We start from the raw sequence: 6852 nt of genomic DNA, 5'->3' as shown, positions 1-6852 counted from the left end.
AAGATATTTGTGTAAACTAAAAAACATATCGAATAATGTTTTTTGTTTTTGTTTTTTGTTTCTGGGAAAAAGTATGGAAAATTAATATCTATATAATTCTATGGATGGATTGAGGATACAAGTCGGAAAAGAAGGGGCATAGTTTAGGAGAACGCCAAGGCAGAAATGCTAGAAATGAATCATATATAAGTACATATACAAGAAAACATTTGCGGACTGGAAAATTGAAATATCTCTCTGTTTTTTCTTTACCTTTATCATGATAAGAAGGAAAAACTTGGTAATTAATAAATATTATATTTAATATCCATGCCTAAAAAAAATGCATAACCAAATGAAAACTTAACGGCACGGGATAAGCCTTGGTATCCTAGTTTAGCTATATGGTACAATAGCATGGGACAGGTGGAAGTCATTCAATAAGGTGTCCTAAACCCTAACCCTATATATAAAAAGAAAAAGTTGAAGAGAGAGGGGGACAGAGTTCATGAATCAAACTAGTCCGTCTCCCCTTGCTAAATCAAACATCCAGAGTATGAATTGAGTTATTGGTTGATCCAAATTCTAAATTTCTAATTCAAGATCATCAAACATAGAAGTATATCGAAAGTGTTGGAAGAAAAGTTAGAAATGAATCTAGGTTGTTTGGGTTGTTGCTGAAGACTCAGAAGAAAATGACTCAGAAGAGCAGAAAGAAAAAGAAGAAGAAAATGACTTATTTCATGGATCTGGATAATCGATATGAGCAGTCTCGGAAATGTGAACATGCTGATCCATCATGAAATCAATGGGTGAAAATGGTGTGTATCTTTTGAATTGGTCTTTGTGGTGTTTTGTTGCGATTACATCGTTTATGTGTTTGGGTATACCATTAATTAGTTTATCACTTTGTTTCAGATCTATTCTTCCTTTAAGCTATGCAATCTGCTACTGTGAAGTAACTGATGAGATCTGCAATGTAAGGGTGTGATTTCAACTGCCATCTAATCGACTGCTTGGTTCTCTAACAGTGCTTATATTCTAAAGTCTCTTGTAAGAATGCTTTGAATAAGATGCTTTAATCTAACCATACAAGTCATTTATCTAGAAAGTTACTTCTCAAATCTCTTAAAAAAAGAAATTTGCAACTGTGGTTACACGAAGATGGGCAAGTGTATTGGACATGACAATGCTTTGAAGTACTATATGCTTATAGTTGCTTACCATGTAGAATGTTTGGTAGTATGTCAATTACCTGCGAGTTCATATAATTTTAATTCTGTCGGAGTATGATGCTGGCACTAAGAACTAGAATTATATGAACTCGTGAGACATCAACATAGAAGAATGTGAATTGCGGGGGTAATTTTGTAACACAGACTCATGAGTGGAGTAAAATGGAAATCCTAACTAGAGTGAATGTAGTAGAGCAGAAAGTATTCTTCTTAAACCATACGCCTTCCCATTTTCCATTGTTTAATTTCACTATTTGTAATCAATCATTATCCAATTTTTTTAACTTGATTAGGAAGCTCGGAATTATCCCGTCTTTGAGTTCAATTCTTCCTTTTAGCTATATTATCTTCTGCTGAATTGTTGCGGTTTGATTGGAAACGATATTAGAAATGGGTTATTTTGTAGAAATAATGTTGCTAAGTAGAAATATGGTGAAACTTTCATATATATGATGTATACTAAATATACAATCAATTTTCTGTGGGAGATAAGTCTATTCTGACTGGTGCTTAGAGATTGCTTTAGATACCTCTGGGTGTTTTAAATAAGGTTGAGATCTCTGAGTTTTACATGTTTTCTCTTAGTTCAGTGTCCCATTTTTATGTGAAAATCGTTTTGATGTTTATATCTTATCTCTGAGAGCTTACCAGTGGAGGATCTTATTTTGGTTTGATATATGTATGCTATTAAGCTGGTCACAATTGACACACACTCATTTGCTTTACTGGGTACTTTAGATGCATCATTGATTGGTCTCCTGGTACTTGACATGTACTTATCATTGCAATCAGCCGTAGAGAAGAACAAATTTACTTCATACAAAGAGGGTTCATCATTCAGCAACAATCAAAATGTTCATATCTAATTCTTCTGATTTGTGTTATTGTAAGGTACTTTCCGATCTCAGTATCAAGAGTAGAAGCCAAGCACAGCATTGGCAGGAGAAACTTCCCGCGATGCAAAGCTGAAATAGGTACATACATACATATGTTGATCTTTACAGTCATTTTTCATTCCTGCACCTTGAAAGCTATTTGGGGTTTATTTGCAGTCTTGGATTTGACTGTTCGTGGTTGAAATGTTTCTCATATTTTGTGTGCAAAACATTAGAAACCTTGTCGAGAATGGGATCCCCATATGATAGTAGACATCGGATAGTGCTACTCCTGTAAACCATGTTTTACGGCTGCAAAAAATTTATGCAGCCTTCATTGTTCATGTCTAATTTTTCTGACTTGTGTTTTTGTAAGGTACAGTATCAAGAGTAGAAGCCACCAGAAAGCCAAGCACAACATTGGCAGGAGAAACTTCCCGCGATGCAAAGCTGAAATACGTACATACATACATATTTTGATCTTTACAGTCATTTTTCATTCCTGCACCTTGAAAGCTATTTGAGGTTTATTTGCAGTCTTGGATTTGACTATTCGTGGTTGAAATGTTTCTCATATTTTGTGTGTAAAACATTAGAAAACTTGTCGAGAATGGGAACCCCATATGATAGACATATCTGCTCACCGAACTTTTAAAAAATCCTAAAAACTTCAATTTTTTAGACACCTAAATCACTACTTGAGTATTTTTAGTTTCTGGTTGATGGAGAGTGGAAGTAGAGAGTGATGGCGCATGAATTTACCATTTTAAGAGACCCTTCTTGAACGCCAAATTTAAATCTTCCAGGCCTGTTTCAGTTTCCGACCAACAGCTTCTATTGATGTCCACACCAGGTTTCTTACGAAAAAAAAATCTTGTTTGCGGTATTTGATTTATGTTGATTTTATTAGCCAATTTGCATTGCTAAAACGTCCAAATCAGTATTGTTGTGACCTTTGCATAGCTTTCTCTGTGCGTGTTATAATTTCAGTAAGTAAGCGATTTTATGTTTAGTAAGCTGGTTCATCCTCAAATACTTGACCACTTGTTTATATGTCTTTAATTTGGTTGTCATCAATTCGACGGAATTTGAACTACAGTGTATAGAAAATACATGAACTATACTGTTTTTGACTAAAAATTGCTTGGACTAGATCTTGGGTATGGATAGAAATTGATAGCTTCTTGAAAAGTCAACATTGGGTTGGTGCACTATTGTTTAATTAGATGGGATACAGATTGATTTTATGTTATCCTGTGGCTTAATTTAGATGGAATTGGGAATGATTGCCTGTTTATGTGTTTTCTCGAAGATGTTTGATTTAGTTTAGTCTGGGACTAGTGGTTTGATGTAGTTGCGGTGATTGTTTAGATAGTAGATAATTGAGTAATAACTACATTGGTTGCATTTTTTTTGTATTACAGTCTGTGTTACAAGTTTAGTCAAATGTTTTAGGAGCTCGTGCGTTCTCAATGAATTTTTGGTGTAATTGTTTGTCACTGAACCATCTTAGCTAGCCATCCGTTATGGATTACTGCCCCTTACTGAATCACTAAACATCCTTATATCTCAAGAATGGTTTGAAAGAACTTTATGTTGATTGTTTGTACTTAGTTTAGATAGAAGTGAACTGCTATGTAAAATCTGATTTTGATGAATTGGTGGGTGTTGTGGAAAATCCTGTTTGTGTTTTAGAAAGTTCATGATCAACAATTTAATCTAATAGCTAAAACGTACGAGTAATATGTTTTTGGGTGTCTGGAATTTTGTGTTTGCAGCAGGAAAAATGAATTTCTAAATTCTATTTTTCGGATACAGTAGTTTCAGTTACTGTAGGTTTTCTGAAAGATCCTCTCGGCATATGAATTCCACATACTAGATTAGGCAATAACCATTGAAAATGGTGTTTTTATTCTGTGTTTGTGCCTGTTTACATTCATGCTGGCAAATTCACATACTCTATTTGCTTCAGTTGCAGCTCTGATTATGGGATGTTCAGGAAGAATCCAGTGCAACGGCTTAGTATCTTAGAATTGGATGTTTTACATTGGGTCTCGGCCGTGCCGTTGTTTAACAGTATTCAAAGGTAAAGGCCACATATGGTGAATAATAAGCTCTTTATATTATACAGTATTTAAAACAGCCTCTAATCTGATGCAAACAAACTAATTCTTTGTGCAGGATACATGGGATTAGAAGTGCATGTAGAGTGGAGTCTAGAGTCTGTATACATCTTTTGTGTCTGGTGTGCCTGCAACTAGAGTCATGGGAAGAAAAAACAACAACAACACTTTACTATATAGGATCTCTTGGATGAACACCAGGATTTTTTCCATTTCCGTATTTCTACTGGCTACTGTTAAGATTGTAGCAATGAAGTTACTAGCTTTTGTACTTCTATTGGTAGGATTCTTTGCTCCCAGTAACTGTGTATTGTACTTACGGAGCATTTAGGAGAAGCCTTTGACATACTGAACTATTTCGGGATCTGTAAAGTTAACTTCATTCTTTTGTTTCCAAGTTCATCAGATAACATACAAACCCATGATACAAGAAGAACTTCTCCTTGCAGGTTACAAAATGCAACTCATGCATGATTTATGTTGTGAAACAATTGAACAGGAAAAGCTGGGGAATATGGTTTTGTCTAGACTTACGATTTATGTTAGTCTTGTTAGTCACTTTTGTTGTCTGCAATTTCTCAAACTTATTTCCAGTCATCCGAAGCTGCCCTTATCCCTTGGGTACACGGTAAATAAAAAAAGCAACAGAGTAGGTGGATGATATAGTAAATTGGGTGCACCCATAAGCCCTAAAGGGCCAAACCCTAACACTACATAAAAGAGAAGTGAGAGACATTGAGAGAGAAAGTTGAGATAGTAAAAGAAGATGAAGAAACATAGAGATATGGAAGAATCCAATACCAGAAAGAAAAGGAAGAAGAAACAAAATGGTTTATTATGTACTCATCTTCATTATTGGTAGGAGCGGATTCGGAAAGTTGAACTTCATTTCTTACACCCAGGATTGCTATGCAGATGATTCAATTGATTCTTCATAAAATGCCTTATCAGGATGCTTATAAAAGATGGGTTGGATGAAGTCTCACGTGATAGATTTTTGATCACATGAGAACTATGGCATCAATCTTGAAGCAGTAGATCAAGAAGAAAAATGAGGTCAAGATCCATGCCTTGCACATATGCAGTGAAGTTGGAAGTTGGAACATCCAAGCTGAGCAGAAACCAAAAGCATAAGATTAAGGGTAAAATCTTACCTTGTTTTGTTATAATGATTCCTTACATTTATGGGGTTTTAGTGCTTTAGATCTGTTTTTTGGATTCCTCAACATTTTCTGCTTAGCCCTATGAAAACTGAAACATAGAAATGAGTACTAGTTTTTATGAAATAAATCATGTGAACAATATCTTTTACTTCCTCCGGATTTTGATTTTGAAAGAAATGAAGCACTGAATTTTGATTTAGGACACTTTTTGTCTTCTTATTGCTATATCTGTGGAGATGAGTCCATTCTGGCTGGCGCTTTTTTTTTGAGGAGAAAGGTTAATATATTAAGAAAAACGAAAAGTAAACACATACAAGGAAAAATAAAAACAAAGCTCCAATGAGCCAAGGACAAGGTCAATTGCGGACCAACACAATATCCAACAGGAAAACCAGAAAACATAAGCAATTTCTAGCGAAATTATGCCATTTACAACTTTATTGCCAATTAATATGTTTTTCATACACCTGAATTTGTTTGGGGAATTTTAGTTGATCTAGACACTCAAATACTTGGCCTTTCTTGGTTATGCCTTCATAGCAGCTAGAAGCCTAGAAAGACCCCTGCAGTTTTTATAAAAGAAGTTATTTCATTACTTAAACCCTTTGTGTATATTATTTACTTAACCAGCACGAACCATGCCACTGCTTTTTTCTGCCTTGATTAACTAAGATATGTGATGGGGGAAAATTTACATAATTCTAGATATATATGAGCTGTTTTAAGCATATGATGCGCATGTCGGGTTACTAAATTGGCAAATCTTATCTTCTGGAAATCTTCTCCTAGTGGTTCACAGGTTTCTGATCTATGTATTTGACGGTGTGTTAGTTTTCGTTGCAATTGAAATGATTGTGTACTTGTTAGGATTATATTGGTAGCCAATATTGTCATTCTACACCATTATATGTTCAAGTGAATGATATATGGTTCAACTGAAGAACTTTCTTTCCTAGTTTCAATATTTGGTTACGCAGCTAACTGCTTTCTTTTTCTCGTTTTTTTTTGGGGGGCAGGTAAACAGTCATGTATCTCAACGTGGAATTTCCCTGGAACGTAGTGGTGCCTGCCGAGCAGCTGTACGGTGAAGGACTGCTTATCCAAAGAGCTATAATCTTGCAATTATTGGAGGACTTCTCAAACTGCAAATCTACCTTGGATTACGGGTATTTCATGGCTCCTCCTACTGTCTGGGAGTGTATAGGGGATGGAAAGGTCAGGCAGGATTCAGGCGACATTCTCTTCCCTGTTGTTTTCAACTGTATCACCTTCAAACCGTTAAAAGGGACAGATCCTGTGTGGCGTGGTAAACAGGGGTTTTTCCTATGTTGTGGTTTTCCTTCCACCTACAAAGATTGGAGATTGCCGTCACTTCCCTGGTGAGAATCCAGTTTTCCAGAATGTCAAGGACTCCCAGATAGAGAAAGACGTGGAGGTTCGTTTCAAGGTCCTTGATACAAGGTTGATCGTATGGTAG

General features: G+C 35.6%; 1 long non-coding RNA gene and 1 pseudogene across 2 annotated transcripts; both read left to right on the top strand.

Moving 5' to 3' along the window:
• The first annotated feature begins 485 nt into the window (after positions 1-485).
• On the top strand, positions 486-4609 carry LOC113278314. 2 transcript variants are annotated; one of them, XR_003325427.1, is made up of 6 exons: positions 486-800; positions 898-958; positions 2106-2188; positions 2472-2548; positions 4062-4175; positions 4271-4609. It is a non-coding gene; the product is annotated as an uncharacterized LOC113278314 (long non-coding RNA). The 2 variants fall into 2 exon arrangements; XR_003325426.1 differs by having other exon boundaries at positions 2466-2548.
• Positions 4610-6401: 1792 nt separating this feature from the next.
• LOC113280287 lies at positions 6402-6852 on the top strand (annotated as a pseudogene).

Source organism: Papaver somniferum, chromosome 5, assembly GCF_003573695.1.
Source record: "Papaver somniferum cultivar HN1 chromosome 5, ASM357369v1, whole genome shotgun sequence".
NCBI classification, from domain to species: Eukaryota; Viridiplantae; Streptophyta; class Magnoliopsida; order Ranunculales; family Papaveraceae; genus Papaver; species Papaver somniferum.
Note: the sequence above shows the minus strand (reverse complement) of the source record. Positions and strands in the feature narration are given on the sequence as shown.